The sequence below is a fragment of the Lithobates pipiens genome, unplaced genomic scaffold (genome assembly GCF_037356315.1).
Source record: "Lithobates pipiens isolate NorthernLeopardFrog02 unplaced genomic scaffold, aLitPip1_a1.2 Scaffold_27, whole genome shotgun sequence".
NCBI lineage: Eukaryota > Metazoa > Chordata > Amphibia > Anura > Ranidae > Lithobates > Lithobates pipiens.
This window is the reverse complement of record NW_027507788.1, coordinates 88,357,350-88,380,539: the sequence shown is the minus strand read 5'-3', so window position 1 is coordinate 88,380,539 and position 23,190 is coordinate 88,357,350. Positions and strand designations below refer to the sequence as shown.

The following is a 23,190-nucleotide window of genomic DNA, read 5'->3' as shown; positions in this document are numbered from 1 at the left end:
TCGGGCGGGAGGCGGAGCTATGCTCGGGGCTGTGACATATGGCAGCTCGTTCTGTGCCAGTGCTTCGCCTCCCCATGTACAGACTACAGCTGAGGGACAGATCCCAATAAAATGTATGACAGACAACCTGATATCAATGAGTGACACATGAAATACACAACCAGAGGGCCGGACACTCTGCTATAGACACCGAATCATCCACAGCTCTTTAGTACAGGAACTCCATTCCACTGTATACAGGTGTGATCAGTAATCAATAATCCATATCAAGTGTGAGCAATATTTAATGTACATCAAGTGTGATCAATAATCTATATCAAGTGTGATCAATAAACTATATCAAGTGTGATCAGTAATCTATATAGAAGGTGATCAGTGATTAATAATCCATAGCAAATACGATCTACTGTATATCAAATGTGTTCAGAATTCAATAATCTATATAAAGTATTATCAATATTCAATCTTTATCAAGTGTGATCAATAATAAATTATCCATCAAGAGTGATCAGTAACCTATATTGAATGTGATCAATAATCCATAGCAAGTGTGATCAGTAATTAATAATCCTTAGCAAGTGTGATCAGTAATCTATATCGAATGTGAGCAATAATCCATAGAAAGTGTGATCAGTAATCAATAATCCTTAGCAAGTGTGATCAATAATTGATCTACTGTATATCAAATGTGATCAGTAATCAATAATCTATATAAAGTGTGAGCAATATTCAATCTATATCAAGTGTGATCAGTAATCAATCATCTATTGAGTGTGATCAGTAATCAATAATCTGTATCAAGCGTTATCAGTAATCTATATTCAGTGTGATTAGTGATCAATAATCCATAGCACGTGTGATCAGTATTCAATAATCCATAGCAAGTACGATCAGCAATTGATCTACTGTATATCGAGTGTGATCAGCAATCAATAATCTATATCAAGTGTGATCAATATTCAATCTATATCAAGTGTGATAAGTAATCAATTATCCATTAGGGGTAATCAGTAATCGATATTGAATGTGATCAATAACCCATAGCAAGTGTGATCAGTAATCAATAACCCATAGCAAGTGTGATCAGTAATCAATAATCCATAGCAAGTGTGATCAGTAATTGATCTACTGTATATCAAATTAAATCAATAATCTATATCAAGTCTATATCAAGTGTGTTCAATATTCAATCTATATCAAGTGTGACCAGTAATCAATAATCTACTGAGTGTGATCAGTAATCAATATTCTATATCAAGTGTGATCGGTAAATACAGGAAAAAATAAAAGTATAACGGTGTTCATCCACGCATAGATAAATGATTGATTTCTTTTTGGATTGATCCATTCCATTAGGAACAATCAATCCATAGTCCACAACCCATTTTATCGATATTCCACAGGGGGGGATTTTTAACGAAGCCCCCCCTCGTTCCCCGCTCTGCTCGCGGTGCCCTTATTCATACTGTGGGCACCCAGCTGTGGCTTCACAGCTGGGGACCCACTGCGCACTACGCCGCACAGTCATCTGGGACCCGTGACAGGTCCCAGATGACTGTGCAGCGCGAGGGGAAGTGATGTCACCAGCCCGGGCAAGGAAGAAGGAAGACTACGAGGGACCCCCTAGCAACAGGTATTTAGAGTTGAGTAAAATATATTTTTTTATTTTTTAAAGATTTTTAATCACTTTTTTATTTTTTGGTGGCAACACCACTTTAAGCGTACTTTCACACTGGGGGGTTGGGGGCATTGGCGGTGAAGCGGCACTATTTTTAGTGACACTTTACCATCATTTTTGCAGCCATTTTCGGCCGCTGGTGGGGCACTTTTAACCCCCACTAACAGCTGAAAAAAAGGGTTAAAAGCATCGCTGTGCCAGCACTTCGGCAGAGCTACCCATTGATTTCAATGGGCAGGGATGCTGTAGGAGCGGATATACCCTGATCCTACAGCACTTCAAAGATGCGGCTTGCAGGACTTTTTTAGTGTCCTGCCAGCGCACCGCTCCAGTGTGAAAACACATCGGCTTTCACACTGGAGTAGTGAGAGGAGAGGCTCTTTACAGGCGCTATTTCTAGCACTATAGCGCCTGTAAAGCACCTGAGTCTCAAAGCAGCCTTACATTTGCCACTTTTTCGGGGGGAAGAGGGGGGGACGATCTGAGCGGAAGGTCAAGTCCCACCCCAACCCCCACATCCCTCTGGGACACATCACAGGTCCCAGAAAACTGCGGTATCAATCACAAATCTCTGTGCGGCTTACACATGCGCAATTGGAAACTGGTCGTGAAGGACTGCTGGCGAGATGCTGGTGCCTGGACTAGGGTTGCCACCTTTTCTTCAAGCCAAACCAGAAAACTTTTTTGGGGGGGTATACGCTATGAGATTGTAAAAGACCTGGGACACTTTTGGTGGCCTGAAAGAGAATAGTAATGTGGCACATAGCTCGCCGCAGAAAACAGTGTACGTGGCTGAGTTGCGAGTGTTCTGCACGGAATGCAGGGGTCAGATATGTCCTGGGAGAGGACTAGTGCTAGCAGGGGGGTGGGGAAGAGTTAGATATGTGCTGGGAGGCAGTGGCGGCTGGTGCTCAAAATTTTTTTTTGGGGGGGGGGGGGGGGGGGCGCGCAACCAAACTGAATATTCTGGAGAAAAAAACAACATCAATTGCAGCCTCAGTGTGCCCCATCAAATGCAGCCACTGTGCCCATAAAATGCAGCCTCTGTGCCTATCACATGTAGCCTCTGTGCCCATCATACAGCCACTGTGCCCATCATATGCAGCCTCTGTGCCCATCATATGCAGGCTCTGTGCACATCATACAGTCTCTGTGCCCATCATATGCAGGCTCTGTGCACATCATATAGCCACTGTGCCCATCCTATGCAGCCTCTGTGCCAATCATACAGCCTCTGTGCCAATCATACAGCCTCTGTGCCCATCATATGCAGCTTGTGCCCATATATGCTGGTTGCGCTTGAGGGGAGTCAGATATGTGCTGGGGGGGCGCTTTGTGAGATAAGAGGGCCAATGCAAGGAGGAGGGTTCAGATATGTGCTGGAGGGGTCCTTTGGGAATGGAAGAGAGATAGTGCAAGGAGAGGTTGCCAGATTTCAAATCCAATCCACACCTCTAGCATATTTTCCCGCTGCCAAAGCCCCCCCTCCCAGCATATATCCTCCTAACCCCTTGATCACTCTACATATTTTCTACCTTGTCCTCCTTTCCAGCTGCATAATAAAAACTTTCTACAGACCTGATATCAGTGGGTCCCTGCTCCCCTCCTCCTCATGTGTACAGATTAATGGAGAAGGAGGGGAGGAGCTTCGATACACTGACACTGTGTTCTGCTGCTCTGCTGAACCAAGCTGCTGTCAAGGAGAGGGGAGACATCAGATGTCACTCTCGGTGCTGTCCGTGTGAATGATGTGTCCGGGTCTGCAGCAGAAGTAAACCCAAACACATTATTCAAAAACCATACTGTCTGGGAGAAAACCATACAGCAGGTGACAACCCTAGCCTGGACCCAAAGCCGATTGAAAAATCGGATCAGGTGAAGACATTGCTGGATCCTTGGACAAGTAAGTGTCCTTATATTAAAAGTCAGCAGCTACAAATATTTTAAATATTTTTTTTTTTGGGGGGGGGGGGGGGGGGGGTAGACTGCGCTGCTATTAATCTATCCTATCTATCCAATCAACAGCCAGACTCCGTGGAGAAGAGGATGCTGGGGGACGCGCACAGCAGGTGAACTGGCTCAGGTAACTAAACTGCATAGGACGCATTAAGGTGAAAAAACACAAACCTAAACTATGGGCACAGATAGAACAACGGCAGGTAAACATTCCCTTGCGATCTGTGCTATGGTGTAGTGACTCCCTCCCCCCTGAGATAAAATCGCATCCTTTGATAGGGAACACTCTACGCAATGTCTTAAGGCGACGCTTCAAAACTCCCTGACTACCAAAACATCACCCTTGACCCCAATTCTAGGTAACCACTGGTTCCCCCCTGGGAATTCACCTACACGCTTTCAGACGCTGAGGGACTCAGATTGTGTAACGGCTGCGCGATTTGTGCGGCAAGGTAGATGGCCTTTGATAACGGAGCTAACCGATCCCGCGGGCTCATTCCAGCTCTCTTTCTGGGATGCAGTACAGGTGCACCACTTTCTTCAAAGCATCTCAAATCCCCAGTCTTATGCAAGACCGCTGACCTCATATGAGGAATTCCTCACGGGCACGGAACCAATTTCTCGGATCCTCTCTAAAATGTATTCAATACTAAATACACCCGCCCACCCGCCGAGCCTAGCGTGCATAGACAAGTGGGAGGCAGAGCTTCAATGCACCTTTACTGCAGTCCAGAAACAAAATATAATTGATCATTCTCTTAAAACGTCGCTGTGCACTAAAATTCAAGAGACCAAATATAAAATCATGACACGGTGGTATCTTACACCTAGTCGCCTACACGCCATGTTCCCGGACACGTCAGAACGTTGCTGGCGATGCCGTGAGGAAAGGGGGACCATGTTACATATGTTTTGGTCCTGCCCTAAGTTGATGCCTTTCTGGACTGCAGTACGCGAGGTGTCTCAAAAATGTACTGACCTACCGATCCCCAACGACCCAGCATTCTTCCTACTCCATGTGTCCATTCTGCCCCCCAGAAGATATAAGAGATCTATACTGCGACATTTGACTAACGCAGCTAAGTCCTGTATTCCCATACTTTGGAAACAAGACTGTCCTCTGACCGTAGCAATGTGGTTGAGGAGGGTAGAAGACATGAATAAAATGGAAGACTTAGTGCTGACAGCACAGACAGGACACCTACAGGAAAACCTGGTCTCTCTGGAATATGTTCATACTCTCAGATGAAGGAAAGTCCCTGCTTGCGACTTGAGCTGTTGTGATTATACAGACACTAGGCAGTATACGGCGGTTCCAACCCCATGGACACGTACCCCAGTCGAACGCCTCCCATTATCCCTCCACTTCCCCCTTCCTTCCCGATCCCCCCCCCCCCTCCCCTGTAACTTACCTTTCTTTCTTCTCTCATTCTTTTCTGGTAGCGATATGTCGGCCTATCTTGTTTAGACCTTGGCTGTACCAACGGACTGAGTCTCGGGGGTGTATAGACCCGGGTTATATTCTCTTTCTTGTGCTGTTGGAATATGCACTGTATTTTATAACCTATCAAGATGTGTGACTAGGAGGCTGCGACCTCCATTTTTATGCTACCGCTGTATGTTAAATGGGCCCTTGAAAACTAGTTGAAAACTAATAAAATATATATTTGAAAAAAAAACAAAACACAAACCTTTACAACCCCTTTAACATAAAAAAAAACCTGTGTGCAGCAGCCCCCCTCAGCCCCCCAAATACTTACCTAAGCCCCATATTAATCCAGCAATGTTGCACAAGAGCCTCGGCTGTCCGGGGACTCTCCCTCATTGGCTGAGGTACGTATAAGTAAAACATGGTATAACAGGTAGGTACATGTTTAGCATGTTTGTTATCAAAAAAAAAAAGGAGAGACTTTAAGATTACTTTAATGTTTATTGGCCTTTTGGCTACGATGACGTGTAGTATTTGTTCTCACTGTCCAGTAGCTCTGCTGTTATTTTGGCTGGAATGACTGTATAGTATCTCTGCTGGTATGATGGGGGTCCTGGGCGCCCTCCATGTAGGAAATTAAGCCATCAATGGGCAAGGTGGGGTCGGGAGTATATCTCTGGAATGGAGGCTTTGGGGGCCCAGTGCCTCCTCATTCGAAAAGTGCTACCTTGTGGGCCATGGGCTAGGAAGCCAGAGAGCCTACGGTGTTAAGCATTACTTCAGAGTGGTGCCCTGGGAGTGCTCTGAGTATTCTTTTTTTATTTTAATTTATACTAGTAATGGCAATCATCTGCATTTTATAGTAGGACTGTGATAGTGTGGCGGACAATTTGACACTAACTGATGCTTGCTGGGGGGTACACTAACTAACCACTTACCGACCAGGCCTTTTTTTTTACATTTGTTGCTTACAAGTTAAAATTAGACATGTGCATTTCGTTTCGTTCCGAATTGAAATTCGGACTAATTTTCATTATTCGGACATTCGGATGCATCCGAATTACCAAATTACAATGCTAATGAATTCAAATGAAATTCGAATCAAATTCGAAAAATGACATTTTGCGACCCGAATTTGGGGCCACGTATCTCGGGGCCACTTGTAGCTAGAAACCCCAAAATTGGTATGCAAACACAGTGGAACTAGCACTACAACCTCTCCATTTGGGGTTTCTAGCACCAAGTGACCCCGAGATACATGGCCCTAAAATATTTTTGAATCCGGCTGAAATTGTTTCAAATGTGGTTGAAATAATTTCGAATCATGTTGAAATCATTTTGAATCCGGTAGAAATATTTTCGAATATGGTTGAAATAACTCCAATTGGTGATTTTGTAGTGCTAGTTCTACTGTGTTTGCATACCAAATTTGGGGTTCCTAGCTACAAATGGCCCCGAGATACGTGGCCCCAAAGTCGTGTCGCAAAAGGTCATTCTCTTCTGCAGAAAAGTACTTGACATATTGTCCGTATCTCGGGGTCACTTGGTGTTAGGAACCCCACAACTTGTGGCAGGTGACGTGGCAAGTGGACAATCCACAACTTGGTCATGTGGCAGGTCACGTGGCACTCGTGGCAGGTGTCATGGCAAGTGGACAATACACAACTTGTGGCAGGTGATGTAGCAAGTGGACAATACACAACTTGTGGCAGGTGACGTGGCAAGTGGACAATGACATACAGCATATGTACTTGCCTTACGATCGACATGACATCCGTGACTTCTTCAATCAGGCATGCTGACAACTTCATTGATGTGATAAATATACATGAAATAAGATGTGTGTGTTTTTGCACTGGTACACTGCAAGTATGAGCAGTTGAGTGACAGATGTATATAAGTAAGTAACTAACCATCTTCCAAAATTTCTAATTCAAATAGAAAAGATTAGAAAAAATATATAATTTAATAGAATAAAATAGAAAGAATATACAACCATCTTCTGAAATTCAAATTTCAAATAGAATAAATTAGAATTTTGAATAGTATGAATTCAAATTTTTTAATTAATTAATTTTAAATTTGGATAGAAAAAGATTATAATAAAATAGAAAATAGACTAGAAAAACGATAGAACAGAATAGAATATATTATATTTTATTCTGTTCTGTTCTATTGTTTTTCTAGTCTATTATTTTATATTCTATTAAAATCTTTTCTATTAAAATCAAAATCATTATATACTAAATTCGAATTTCGGAAGATGGTGGTTTTATAATATATATATATATTTCTTTCCGACATTCGAATTTCGTATAGAATGAATTCGAATTTGAATAGAAAAGATTTGAAAAGAAATAGAGAATAGACTAGAAAAACAGTAGAACAGAATAGAATATAGATACTATCTATTTCATTTTTAATTTCTTTTGCAGATTACTATTTGTTACTATTAGACTATTAGCATCTATTTCATTTTTTTGCAGATCTCCTGCAGACTATTGGTATCTATTTAGTTTTCTCAACAGATCTCCTGCAGACTATTAGCATCTATTTCTTTTTTTAGCAGATCTCCTGTAGACTATTAACAGCGATTTCACTTCTTCTTTTTTTTTTTTGCAGATCTCCTGCAGACTGTTAGAATCAATTTCATTTTTTTTTTTACAGATTACTATTTATTTCCATCAGATCTCCTGCAGTATATTAACATCTATTTCATTATTTTTTTTGCAGATCTCTTGCAGACTATTAGCATCTATTTAATTTTTATTTTCTTATTTTGCATTAGAGCAGCCATTTCCTTTATTTCAGCATATCTCCTGCAGACTATTAGCATCTATTTCATTTATGAATGGACAACAAGAAAGACATCACCGCTTATATCTCTATACACAGGGAAATGGCTGCTAATAGTCTGCAGGAGACCAGCAAAAAATAAATAGATGCTTATAGTCTGCAGATCTGATGAGAAAATTAAATAGATACTAATAGTCTGCAGGAGATCTGTTGGAAATAAATAGTAATCTGCAAAAAAAATGAAATAGATGCTAATAGTCTGCAGGAGATCTGCTGAACTAAAGGAAATGGCTGTTCTAATGCAAAAAAATAAAAATGAAATAGATACTAATAGTCTGCAGGAGATGAAATAGAATGAAATAGATGTTAATATACTAGAGGAGATCTGATGGAAATAAATAGTAATCTGCAAAAAAGAAAAATGAAATTGATTCTAACAGTCTTCAGGAGATCTGCAAAAAAAGAAGTGAAATGGCTGTTAATAGTCTACAGGAGATCTGCTAAAAAAAGAAATAGATGCTAATAGTCTACAGGAGATCTGGTAAGAAAACAAAATAGATACTAATAGTCTGCAGGAGATCTGCAAAAAAATGAAATAGATGCTAATAGTCTGCAGGAGATCTGTTGGAAAAACTAAATAGATACTAATAGTCTGCAGGAGATCTTCAAAAAATGAAATAGATGCTAATAGTCTGCAGGAGATCTTATTAAAACAAATGGTAATCTGCAAAAAAAATTTAAATGAAATAGATAGTATCTATATTCTATTCTGTTCTATTGTTCTAGTCTATTCTCTATTTCTATTCTAATCTTTTCTATTCAAATTTGAATTCATTCTATACGAAATTCAAATGTCGGAAAGAATATATATAAAACCATCTTCCGAAATTCGAATTTAGTATATTATGATTTTGATTTTAATAGAAAAGATTTTAATAGAATATAAAATAGACTAGATAAACAATAGAACAGAACAGAATAAAATATAATATATTCTGTTCTGTTCTGTTCTGTTCGTTTTTCTAGTCTATTTTCTATTTTATTATAGTCTTTTATATCCAAATTTAAAATTAATTAAATTAAAAAATTTTCAGGTTAACAGGAGGGGGGGCACCTCTTCTGCCGCTTTTATTAAAGTGATATAGTGGCAAATCCGCCACTGGGACAATATTTTTGGAAAAACCGACCACCTAAGTAAAAAAAAAAAAAGGATACCGGGGGTTGGGGGGGGGGGGGGTGGGGGTGGATTTGGCATCTAGCTGCAGCCATAACCCCCATATTTAATGTCAAACTAATGACATACAGTTAGGCGGTCAGTGGCTAACTGACACTAGTGACACTAATACAGCAATCAATGATATTATTATACACTGTCACTGTACTACTGACTGGCTGGGAATGGGTTAATGTCTACTTCTAGGGGCAATCAAGGGGTTAACTGTGTGCCTAACTACGTGTAATGTGTGTATTATGCACTGCTTTTACTAAGTGATCTTACTAAGTGCTTACCAGGGAATAAAACCAGCAAGATTACAGGCCAGTGTACAGAGCTCTGTGATTTTTACAACCTAGAGCTCCCTTCCCTGAATGACAGAGCCAATCAGCGGGTCCTGACCATAAAGCATTCGCCGGGACCTGCTGATTGGCTTGTGCTGTAACAAACCACAGCACATTCAGGGCAGCCGGCGCACACATGTGCATTCCCTACCCAAAAAGGCTAATCACATACCAGATATGTGACATCAGAGTGGCCTCCCTGCAGCAGAATGTCTGCGTCGGGCGGTCGACAAGTGGTTAAATTGCTCCTTTGTGCAACCTTAACCAGTTTCCATCCACGCTATAGCCGAATGACAGCTACAGAGCTGACCTACATTGCCAGAAGGCCGCCAATGGATGTCCTCCCCTTTGCACACTCCCTGCGCATCCCCTGCAGGGCGTGCGTGGCGTGCGCTGTGAGTCAATGAGACTCGGGTACCTGCAGATAAGAGTAAGGGGCCGATCCCGACCCCTTACCACATGATCAGCTGTCAGCCAATGACAGCTGATCACGTGATGTAGAAGATTGGTAATCGTTTTTTTAAATATAAAAACGATCACTAGCTTCTGTGCAAGGGACATCGGTCCTGATGAGGAAGAGGCACAGCCACTTCATCTGTGTCCACCAGTGCTGTCTGCCAGTGCCACCTGCCCATGCCCACAGTGCATATCAGTGCCACCAATCTTTGCCTTCCAGTGTATATCAGTGCCACCTATCAATACCCAGGAATGCCATCTATCAATGCCCACCAGTGGTGCCAATCAATACCTCATCAGTGCCACCTAGCAGTGCTGCCTATCAGTGTCACCTACCAGTACCCATCACTGCCACCCATTAGTGCCCATCAGTGCCGCCCATCAGTGCCAGCCATCAGTGCCACCTCTCTGTGCCACCTCTCAGTGCCCACCAGTGCCATCTCATCATTGCCAACTTATCAGTTCCGTCTTATCAGTGCACATCAATGCAGCCTATCGGTGCCCATCAATGCAGCCTCATCAGTGTACATCAATAAAGGAGAAAAATTACCTGTTTGCAAAATTTTAATAACAAAATATAAAACTGTTTTGTATTTTTTTCCAAATTTTCGGACTTCATTTTTTTAACAAAAAATAAAAAACCTAGAGGTGATCAAATACCACCAAAAGAAAGCTCTATTTGTGGGAAACAAATGATAAAATTTGTGTACAGTGTTGTATGACCGCACAATTGTCATTCAAAGATTGACAGCGCTAAAAGATGAAAGTTGGTCTGGGCAGGAGGGGGTTTAAGTGCCCAGTAAGCAAGTGGTTAATTATGAGCAGGAAGTATAGTCCACCTTCATACATACATACAGACAGGAAGGAACATGAGAATATATTCAGGTGTTACAGTTTTTGAAGATGAAACTATGCAGATCCTTATCGGCATTCTCACTTCTACAACCTTCAATGACCAGAAACTGCTCCTGGGCCCAAAAGAGGTGGAGTGAATAATTTGGCTGTAGGAAATAAGTGACATAATAGTAGCATCCTTTGTAAAGAACAGAAAGACTCCCCCCGGATTTAAAGGGCAGAATAGAGCCAGTTGTTGTCATGATAATCGTAGCACCTTCATTATGGCTTGACCATAACAGGCAAAAAAAAAACACCACAAACCTGTTTTTCATGTTTTTAAAAACCACCCCTGTAAAACGGTGAGTAAAGTCAATCGTAATGGGATTTCACTGAAGTATTGTGGGTGCGACTGCGTTTGGTGAACATTATATTTCCATAAATTTAGGCTCTGGATAGTGGGAACAATGAAATCAAGAGTGAGTGACAGCCAAGTTGACATTTACTCTTTTTTTTTTAATATAACAAAGTTAGTGTGAATATATCGTACAGCCTTTCTCAACCGTTTCAACACAGAGGAACCCTTGAAATAGTTCTCCGGTCTCGAGGAACCCCTGCTAAAAATTAGAAATCTACAACTCATGATACATTAGTGTGATGGTCAGTGAGAGGAATGGTCCACATTTGTGGTCATTGGGAAGAATTGCCTCAATGGTGTCAGTGGGAACTTATCTAAGAGGCAGAAATTGCCCAATGCTGAAGGAACCCCTAGCAACCTCTGGAGGAACCCTAGTTGAGAATCACTGATATAATAGGTTTCATATACTATATAAGTATTCCAAAATAATTTCACAGTGCATTTTTAAAGGTGAAGGAAAGAGGACAGGTCTGTATGGCTTTGAGAAAATGTTTTTCGCAATTTCTACTAAGACATTTTTTCTATTCTTTTTTAATCTTTCTAGTAGCAAATACATAACATGTAATCATTGTTTGGTCTTAATGCAGTCTAATGCATAATGCGTAATGCATCACTGCTATAAAAATGCACTGATTACTGTATAAATGACACTAGTAGGGAAGGGTTAAATGTTCTCTAGGAAGCTACTTACTAAAGCTGGATACACACTATATAATTTTTCTGTGGATTTTTTCCTTTAGATTTACCAAAACCATATAATATGGGGTCAAACCTTAATGCTACGTACACACAACCGTTTTTTCCATCAGAATAAATTCTGACAGTTTTTTTCTACGGAGTTCCGCTGAAACGGTCTTGCCTACACAGATCACCCCAAAGTCCGATCCTTTAGAACGTGGTGATGTACAACACGTATGACGAGACTAGAAAAAGGAAGTTCAATGACCAGTAGCCAATAGCTACCCTTGTGTTCTTTTTGGAACAGCATGCAGACGAACGATTCCGGATAGGAATTGATACCGTCGGAAAGAATTAAAACATGTTCTATTTCTAGGCCGTCAGAATAAAAAAAAAAAAAAAAAAAAAAAAAGGATGAGGCATACACATGATCGGAAATATCCAATCAAAAGATTCCATCTGACTTTTTCTGGATGGTTTTGGTAAATGTAAAGGAAACCAGACAAAAAAAGTTGTATAATGTGTATGGAGTTTAACTGTGTGGGGCAGTGTCACACTAAAGGAAAAAAGATCCGTGATTCAGCTTAGCTGAATCACAAGATCTCTCTTTCCTTTCCTGACACATCTGCTGCTTGCCTTGTTTACACAGACAGGCGGCTGATCCATCTCTCCTGTGAACGATCGGCAGATCGCGATGGCCATCGCAGCCACCGGATCCTGCTGTGACCAATTACAGTGGGAGTGTGAGTGTGCGCCCCCTAAACTGTGGGCACAAAATATGTGATATTGCACACCCAGGCGTCCCTGCCGCAGTAAATGTACATGGAGAGGTCCGGAAGTGCTTAAAGTAGAACTGTAGGCAAAACTTTTTTTATCATTTTGGATAGCGCAAGGGAGGATTATAACTCCATCTGTGTTCCATTGCAGAGATTTCCCCTCACTTTCTGTCCCATAACCAAACAGGAAGTGAGAGGAAATCGCTGAAAATTAAGGGAACCCACAGGTCATCAGAACTAGCGTCCCCATTGGAAGATTTTACCTATATTGCTTTTCTGGGGACAAGCCAGAATTTGGGATTTTCTTTACTTTTACTTTCAATGATAATGATAAACAGGACAAATAGAGAGGGTGAATCTCCCTAATGAGGGCACAGACAGCATTAAAAACAGACAGGTGTTCTAATCCTTCTATACTCTATCCAAAACGAAAAAAAAAGTTTTGCCTTTAGTTATACTTTAAGCATTATGTCTACCATGACTCTGGGGAACGATCACAGGTGGCCGGTGTACGTCGGGTCCACTGGACCCGCTGATTGTCATCTCCTGTGTCCAATCAACGTGCGATCACACCTCTGGTCGGCAAGTGGTTAATAGACTTGATGGTGTGACCATTAAATACAGGTTCCGGGCCTTATCCAAGTGCACTTTCATTGGACAGTGTATACAGCTGTTTATTCTTGGATCATTGTTTGTGTATTTGGTCCCTTGTGAAGGGTGTATTGGACCATATCTGTTCCTCAATGTCTGACTAGGGATGAGCTTGTCAGGCCAGTCCCTGCCCCAATGCTGCACGCCCACAATAAGACAGGGATGCGCGTGACATCATTGACCTAATATGGCCTCATCATCAGGTCAATGTCATTGCCTTCCAGTTCGGTGGCACCAAAGCTCACACCAAACTCAAGCTCATTATTATCCTGACCTACTGACTGAGTAATTCTCATTACCGTTCAAAATAAATCACACAAAATTAGCTTTTGCACATAACATATATTGCAGTAATATGCACCTTACCGCAACCCACTGCATCAGTAAAGCTTCAGCTCAGCCACCTGTTTTTACTGTCCATAAGCTACCATTGTCCAAGAGCCCTTACAAAGTTTTAATTACCTGAATAAATTACATTTTTTTTTTTCCTAAAGCCGCGTACACACGGTCAGATTTTATGGCGGGAAATGTGTGATGACAGGCTGTTGGTGGAAAATCCGATCGTTTGTATGCTCCATTGGACAATTGTTGTCGGATTTTCTGTGGACAAATGTTGGCTAGTAGGTTTTAAAATTTCCCGTGGACAAATGTCTGTTGTCAGATATTCCGAGTATGTGTACACAAGTCTGTCGGACAAGAGTCCAAAGTACTAACACACATGCTTGGAAGGAAGGACAAGCCAGAAGTGGTCGGTCTTGTAAACTAGCTTCGTAATGGAGAATTAACATTCGTGATGCGGTAAATTATGAAATCTTGAAATGCAGCACACAATTCTCTTCTTTAATGGGATAATAATGAAGCTGCTTTGCTTGTGATACAGATGGAGTTATTGCAAACACATTTTCAAAGGCTTTTTTTTTCTAGTATTTATATTATTAACCAGTTGCTGACCGCCGCACGACGATGTACGTCGACAGAATGGCACGGGCAGGCATATGGGCGTACCTGTACGTCCCTGCCTTCCCGCGGGTTGGGGGCCTGATCGGCCCCCCCCCCCCGGTGCCAGCGGCGGTCGGAATCCGTTCAGGAGCGATCCGGGATGAGGGGGTGGCCATTCATTCATGGCCACCCCCTCGCGATCGATCCTGACGAATGGAAGTGCAGCATGACATCACTTCCTCTCCTGTAATGTAAACACAGGCAGAGGAAGTGATGTAATCTCTACTCCGTGTCGGTATTTTTCGTTCCAGCACCGAGGAGAGAGGATCGGTGAGTTGCACCAACACTACACTACACAGTAGAACATGCCAGGCACACTCTCACCCCCCCTTCACCCCCCGATCACCCCCCCAATCACCCCTGCACCCCCAGTCACAGTGACACCAATTGCATTTTTTTTTTTATTGCATTGGTGTCATTTGTGACTGTAATAACTGTTAGGGCAGTTAGGGTTAGTCCCCTTTAGTTCTAGGGTACCCCCCTAACCCCCCAATAAAGGTTTAACCCGGTGATCACCCCCCGTCGCCAGTGTCACTAAGGCTGGGTTCACATTGCAGCGGTTTATGAGAACGGATGTGATTCGCACCGCACTGCAGTGCAAATCACATCCGATCTCTGTGCGATGCGAGTTCAGCCATACAGATAGTATGGTTGAATTCGCATCGCACCCGCCGCAAACTCGCACGGGACCCATTTTTTGGTCCGCAGCAGAATCGGATCGCATGGGTGTTCACTGCGATATGCAAACTGGTCTGGGGGTGTCATTAACATTTCACTGACACTCCCAGCAGTTCGCATAGGGCAGTGTGATGCGGGAACCCGCCGCGGATTCGTGGCGTTCCCGCATCGCTCCAGTGTGAACCCAGCCTAATAAGCGATCGTTTTTCTGATCCCTGTATTAGTGTCACAGGTGACGCTAGTTAGGCAGGTAGGTATTTAGGTTCGCCGCAGCTTTTTATAGTGCCAGGGACCCCCATATACTACCGCATAAAGCCCCCTGATTGCCCCCTAGTTAACCCTTTCACCAGTGATCACCATATAACTGTTACAGGTGACGCTGGTTGGTTAGTTATTTTTTTATAGTTTCAGGGCACCCGCCATTTATTACCTAATAAAGGTTTAACCCCCTGATCACCCGGCGGGTGATATAAGTTTGAGGGTCAGATAGGGTCTGCGTCGCCCCAGGCAGCGTCAGGTTAGTGCCAGTACCGCTAACACCCATCCCTTAGTAATATAGTATCTGATCAGATCTATATTAGCGTCGCCAGCAGTTTAGGTTTGTTAGCGGGATCAGCCCAGATACCTGCTAGCACCTGCGTTTAGCCCCTCCACAAAGCCCAGCCCAGCCCACCCAAGTGCAGTATCGATCGATCACTGTCACTTACAAAACACAACACACATAACTGCAGCGTTCGCAGAGTCAGGCCTGATCCCTGCGATCGCTAACAGTTTTTTTTGTAGCGTTTTGATATAGTCGCTGACAGCCTAGGTGCTTTTTTACCTGTGAGTCTCACTAGTGTACCCCTAAATTTAGGGGTGTCTACTTTCCAAAATGGGGTCATTTGGGGGGGGGGGGGGGGTTTGTGCCATCTTGGCATTTTATGGCCTTCAAAACTGCGATAGGTAGTGAGGAGTGAAATCAAAATTTTACACCCTTAGAAATCCTGAAGGCAGTGCTTGGTTTTCGGGGCCCCGTACGCGGCTAGGCTCCCAAAAAATCCCACACATGTGGTATCCCCGTACTCAGGAGAAGCAGCAGAATTTATTTTGGGGTGTCATTTCACATATGCCCATGGCATGTGTGAGCAATATATCATTTAGTGACAACTTTGTGAAAAAAAATAAAAAATAAAATAAAAGTTTGTAATGTTCCCACAACTTGTGGCAAAATATAAAATATTCCATGGACTCAACATGCCTCTCAGTAAATAGCTTGGGGTGTCTACTTTCTAAAATGGGGTCATTTGGGGGGGTTTTGTGCCATCTTGGCATTTTATGGCCTTCAAAACTGTAATAGGTAGTGAGGAGTGAAATCAAAAATTTACACCCTTAGAAAGCCTGAAGGCGGTGCTTGGTTTTCGGGGCCCCGTACGCGGCTAGGCTCCCAAAGAGTCCCACACATGTGGTATCCCCGTACTCAGGAGAAGCAGCAGAATTTATTTTGGGGTGTCATTTCACATATGCCCATGGCATGTGTGAGAAATATATCATTTAGTGACAACTTTGTGAAAAAAAAAAAAAAACGTTTGTAATATTCCCGCAACTTGTGGCAAAATATAAAATATTCCATGGACTCAACATGCCTCTCAGTAAATAGCTTGGGGTGTCTACTTTCTAAAATGGGGTCATTTGGGGGGGTTTTGTGCCATCTTGGCATTTTATGGCCTTCAAAACTGTAATAGGTAGTGAGGAGTGAAATCAAAAATTTACACCCTTAGAAAGCCTGAAGGCGGTGCTTGGTTTTCGGGGCCCCGTGCGCGGCTAGGCTCCCAAAAAGTCCCACACATGTGGTATCCCCGTACTCAGGAGAAGCAGCAGAATTTATTTTGGGGTGTCATTTCACATATGCCCATGGCATGTGTGAGCAATATATCATTTAGTGACAACTTTGTGAAAAAAATAAAAAAGTTTGTAATTTTCCCACAACTTGTGGCAAAATATAAAATATTCCATGGACTCAACATGCCTCTCAGCAAATAGCTTGGGGTGTCTACTTTCTAAAATGGGGTCATTTGGGGGGGTTTTGTGCCATCTTGGCATTTTATGGCCTTCAAAACTGTAATAGGTAGTGAGAAGTGAAATCAAAAATGTATGCCCTTAGAAAGCCTGAAGGCGGTGCTTGGTTTTCGGGGCCCCGTACGCGGCTAGGCTCCCAAAAAGTCCCACATATGTGGTATCCCCGTACTCAGGAGAAGCAGCAGAATTTATTTTGGGATGTCATTTCACATATGCCCATAGCATGTGTGAGCAATATATCATTTAGTGACAACTTTGTGTTTTTTTGTCATTATTCAATCGCTTGAGGCAAAAAAATAAAATATTCAATGGGCTCAACATGCCTCTTATCAATTTCCTTAGGGTGTCTACTTTCCAAAATGGGGTCATTTGGGGGGGTTTTGTACTGCCCTGCCATTTTAGCACCTCAAGAAATGAGATAGGCAGTCATAAACTAAAAGCTGAGTAAATTCCAGAAAACGTACCTTAGGCCGCGTACACACGGGCGGACTGTTCGCCCAACTAAGTTCGTCAAACAATCCGACAAACAGTCCGTTCAAAATTAGCATGAACGGACTTGACCACACACGATGAACGAACAGTCCGCTGAAAACGTGCGTGATGACGTGTACAGCACGTACGACGGGACTAGAAAAACGACGTCCTATACACTGCAATGCAACCTTCGGCCGTGTAAACCCTTTCTGAGCATGCGCGATACTTAGTCCGTCCAACTTGCCTACACACGAGCGGACTGTCCGCTGAAACCAAGTTTGGACGGACAAAACCAAGTTTGAACGGACTGTCTTACGGAAATTCCGTAAGACTTTGTTCGTCAGACTGTCCGCTGAAACAGTCCGCTGAAGCCCACACACGAGCGGACTGTCCGCTGAAACACTGTTCAGCGGACTAAGTTGGGCGAACAGTCCGCCCGTAGTTTGTAGATGTGACAACTTTTGCGCAAACCAATAAATATACAGTTATTTACTTTTTTTTTTACCAAAGACATGTGGCTGAATACATTTTGGCCTAAATGTATGACTAAAATTGAGTTTATTTAATTTTTCTAATAACAAAAAGTAGAAAATATCATTTTTTTTCAAAATTTGCGGTCTTTTTACGTTTATATCGCAAAAAATAAAAATCGCAGAGTCAGTCAAATACCTTTAAAAGAAAGCTCTATTTGTGGGAAAAAAAGGACGCAAATTTTGTTTGGGTACAACATTGCATGACCGCGCAATTACCAGTTAAAACAGCGCAGTGCCAAATTGTAAAAAGACCTCTGGTCATTGACCAGCAAAATGGTCCGGTCTGAAAGTGGTTAATATGCTTTTTTTTTTTTTTTTTTTTTGGGGGGGGTACAAGTTACCACAGCACCTTTATCCCGTAGTTTTTAAGATCAAAGATACAACTATGTTGGTGTCCCTTGTCAATTTTACATTGTATTTTTTTTTAAATGTAACTGCCTACTCCCAAACTGCCATTTGAAGTAAAACACATAGCCAAGTATTATTCTACACAATTTTTTTATTGTGCATTAAAAAAAGAAAACAAATAAAATTAGACATGCTATCTGCCAATAGAACTTAACCAAAAAGTGCATTCTATGCATCCAAAAATATAGAAAATATAACAAATCAAATCATTATTATTCAACCAAAAAATAAACTAAAAGCCTCATGCATATGTCCTGCTTCTTAATATAAGGGGGTCAACAATGGCAAAAGTTGGTGAAAGCAGGGGTCTGTTATCTGGAGATAATTCTTAAAATCATCTGGATTATTCTCCTGGAGCTTCCGCCGCAAAGGCATATGCCATAATTGGTCACGATTAATAAAGCAACCAATTTTTGGTCCAAGAAATCCTCTTCCTCCTCCTCCTCCTGTTCCTGGACTGGACTTGGGTCAAAGCAATAACTCCAAGGCCAATAATAAATAACACGTTATCTTCTCTGATTCCACAACATGGCTGATTGACGAACAGCCATTCAGAAACAAATTGAAAAGCACAAAATGAAAAGAGCAAATTGAAAAGCGCTAAATGAAAAGAGCTAAATGAAAAGCATGACATGAAGATCGCAAAATAAAAAGCGCAAATCAACACTCACCAAACTTCTGCTAACACAAAATTAGCAGAAGGAGCCCAAAGGGTGGCACTAAAGAGCTGAAAAACCATATAGTACGTCACTACGTTGGTATTTGTTGGCCGACAATTCCTTGCCATTTGTATGCAAGACAAAATCCAGGCACACGCCTTCGGACAAAAGTCAGAGGTTTTGTCTGTGGAAAATCCGATCGTGTGTACGAGGCTTTGATCAATAATCAATGCAAAGGCAAAACGCCAGAGTAGCCAGTTCTAATCCAGACCAGTACAAGGTGGTAGGATGGTCATGTGCGCACACAATTATTTTTATTTGTACAGCTCTGCTGTACACACAATAACTATTGAATGCCTAAAATAAAGCCTCTCAACATGGCACCGTAAAAATAAATTGTAGGCATGATGTCATTTTCTTGGTGCCCTAAGCAGGAATTCGTTATGGCTGCAGGCTCTGCTGTCACCTTTAGCAAACAAGGTCCAAAGTCAGAGGAGCCTGGCATCTAATCCTGAAATTCTTATGTGAAGAACAAATATTAGACAATGAACAATCCTGGGATTTGTAACTAGTCGGATCGCTGGGAAGATTTAGAAGGGAAAAAAAGAAAGGCTTTTATTGTATAACCAATAATCACAGGCTCAGCCACTGGATCCAGAGTTTATGTAGTGGGGAGGTTAGCTAAGTACGTTCCTCTCTGCGGCATAGTTATAAAGCATCAAGTGATTGATTTACCAATAATTTATTTATTTTTCTAGCCCAACATCTGCCAGATGTTTAACTGCATTACAAATCACATTTAGAACATCTGAAATCTAAGTAGCAAATGACATTCATCAGCACCAATCACTTTAATCAATTTTTATCGATGAACTACAATTGATACCTATAAAGACCAGACCCTCTTGATCCTGATCACTTGTTGCAGCACACGCAAGAAGTGCGATGTTAAAGCTGAACACTAGGCACAAAAACTTTATTTATACTGTTCAATTGCCATAGAAGTTATAAACCCACGTTATATGCACCAAATGCCTTTGTAAACCTAATTTATTTATTTTTATAGGGATCTCCATACAGGACTAAAATCTTCTTTGTTTTCTGTTTTGGATATACATTATTGGGTAATTATACTAAACATTTGCGCTATAAGATATTGCCAATTACATGTATTATGTGCAAATATTAACTGATACATATACTCACGATGTGTTTTCCTTAACAGACTGCCCCTCTGAAGAAGACCCCATGAGTGTGGGTTGAAACACGTCAGAGTTATGTTTCATAGTTTAGACAACTTCTATGTATTTGTTTGCATGAAATCTCAGTCTGTACTGTATATCCATATTTTCTACATTATTACTGTCCTGCTGGAGCTCATTTTTTAACTACCTTGTTAAATATTTTTAATAATAAAATCATTTTGAATTACTTATACACTGCTGATTCGACCCATTAAAGTGGTTGTAAACCCTTACAAACCACTTTGACCTACAGGTAAGCCTAGATTAAGGCTTACCTGTAGGTCCAAGAAATATCTCCTAAACCTATATGGTTTAGGAGATATTTGCCCGAAAACAGGCACCGCTGTATACGGTGCATGCGCCGTAGACAGCGGCACGGAGCGCGGCATTCTCAACGACGGAGCTGCCGCGCGTGTCGGCTCCCGTGCGCATGCACGGGAGTGACGTCATCGCGGCTTCGCCGAATGACAGCGGCGGAGCTGCGAGACCCCACCAAGAAGATGGATGCGGCGGACTACAGGGGACAGCGGTGACTTCGCTGGCTCCTGTGTCAGGTAAGTGACACATAATGGGCTACTATGCGATGCATAGTAGTCCATTATGCTTTGCCTTTGCAGGGAATGAAAGAGGAAGTAAACTCATCAGGGTTTACTTCCTCTTTAACTCTGCTGCCTAAAAATCCCACTGTTGGGGGAGCATTTCCCATTTTTTTGTAAACCTAGTTATTACCTTTTAAAATCAACCAACATACTCACTGTGCTACACATTTCCAGTGTAGAGAGCTGTGGGAGGGACAGACCCACCAACTGTAGGCTGCCTGCAGGAAATTACAGGAGTGGGCAGAGACAAGACCAGTCACCCTGCACAAGAAGAGAAAGCAGCAGTGACAGGTCTTTATTACAGGAACAGAGGCAAAGTCTCACACTGATCTGGAAGAAATACACAAAGCACACCAAGATTCCAATACGAATATATATGACTCCTGTATATAGACAACCGTTGCTTATTCTGGAGCTCAGATTTAAATTGTCATTAAACCCACATCATTAAAAACTATCAATAAATGCTGCATTACATGCTTTCCATACTTACTCAGTCACTATGGGATTTGTTTTCTGTATTCTGTAAAAAAAACTGGTTGATCCCTATTTTCACTGCCCCTCCCTCCTGTCCATGTCTCCTCTGCAGCTGGGGATTTTGCAGAGCAGTGTTGGCAGCTAGCTAGTGCACATGCTCAGTTTTCAGTGAGTTTCTACGCTGAGCATTTCCTCCCTATCACATCTGAGCAGCCCATGTGACTATAGAGTCACACATGTGGGCATATACACTGTGATAAATGACAGCCCGCTTCCTCCCTCCTCTTCCATGCCTACTAACCAGCTAAAAACAATGGGGGGTGAGATATTACATCTTGATTGATGGAGACTTCACCTCCCTATTACTCTAAGACACAGGCTGGAGGGGCATGACACAGTCTGGGAGTGGCCGAAATCCACTCCCACTTATTGTCAAAAATAAAGATTTGATTTCAAATATATATTTGTATGGTGAATTAGAAGTTTATTGATATTATTTATTTTGACTCTTTATTCCAAAAGCTGTTTTTTAACGTGACCAGCAGCTGAGGACTAGACGTTCCTCCTGCCACTGGTTATGGGCAGATAGTCTGAGAAAGAGCTGGACTATGTGACAGCAGTTCTGTATATCACTTAGGAAAAAAATATACAAAGATTGTTTTTTTTTTTTTTAAATAAAAAATAAAATAAAAAATACAGTCCGATCATCCATATATAGAAAGAGGGAGTATAATGTAAATTCAACAGCGTGTATTTAGAATCACTTTAAGGAAACTGTCAGTACATGCTGTTCATACTCACTCAGTCACTATAGGATTTGCTTTCTGTATTCTGACAAAAAAAAAAAACAAACCTGATGGATCCTGCTGTTCTGTGTTCCTCTCTCCTTGTCTGTGTCCCCACTGCAGCCTAAAATTATGCAGACCAGCCATTTCCAGATCTACTGGGCATGCCCCAGTTTCAGTTCATTTTTAGACTGTTACTTTCCTCCTTTTTCTTATCTGATCAGCCCATATGACTATAGAGTCACACATGAATACAATCCAGATAAATGACAGCCCACTCCCTCCCTCCTGCTCCACTAAACAGCTTAAAACAATGGTGGGATATTACATGTTAATTGATGGAGGAATCACCTCCCTGCAGGCCCGGACTGGCCATAGGGCAGACCGGGCATTTGCCCTGTGGGCCGGGGCCGCCCGTGTCCTGTTGATGATCAGGCCGCACAGCGGGAGGTAAGTGGCAACCGCTCGCCTACCGCCGTGCGGCCGTGCCTGTGTCATGCGGAACTGGCGGGTGCATGGGCTGTGCTGTGTGTCTCTCTCACACACAGCTCAGCCTCAGCGCCGCGCTGACAGTTCCGCTCTCCTCCTCCAGCCATGGGAGTCCGCACGGTGGGGAAAGCTTCAGGCTGCTGTCACTATTCCCCCCCTCGCTCCCCCTCCCCTTCTCATGTCAGCAGCAGGGGAAGAGAAGGCGTTCCTGTATGGTCGTTTTCCCTCCCCATTGGCCAACAAAGAGGGCCAGTCAGAAGAAACTAGAGGGGCATCATGAGAAATGTAGTCCCAGAGATACATGGCACCATTGGTCTCAGCAGGGAGCAGACTACAGTCCCCAGCATGCACTCTGCTGGGGTGAAAGAGAAAACCCAGAAACAAGCTGAGGAGTGCTTGTAGCAGCTACTACAGGAGACATGGCAAATAAAACAGAGGACTGTGCTGGGGGAACTAATAGCCCCAGCACAACCAGAGAGAGAGAGCGACGCTGCACCGCACCACCAGAGAGAGCGACGCTGCACCGCACCATCAGAGAGAGCTACGCTGCACCGCACC

At 42.4% G+C, this 23,190-nt stretch overlaps 1 long non-coding RNA gene across 1 annotated transcript; it reads left to right on the top strand.

Annotated features, from left to right (window-relative positions):
- Positions 1-16: 16 nt before the first annotated feature.
- Positions 17-21,750, top strand: LOC143933973 (uncharacterized). Its single transcript, XR_013263180.1, has 4 exons — positions 17-240; positions 3,704-3,761; positions 20,105-20,162; positions 20,264-21,750. It is a non-coding gene; the product is annotated as an uncharacterized LOC143933973 (long non-coding RNA).
- Positions 21,751-23,190: the final 1,440 nt, after the last annotated feature.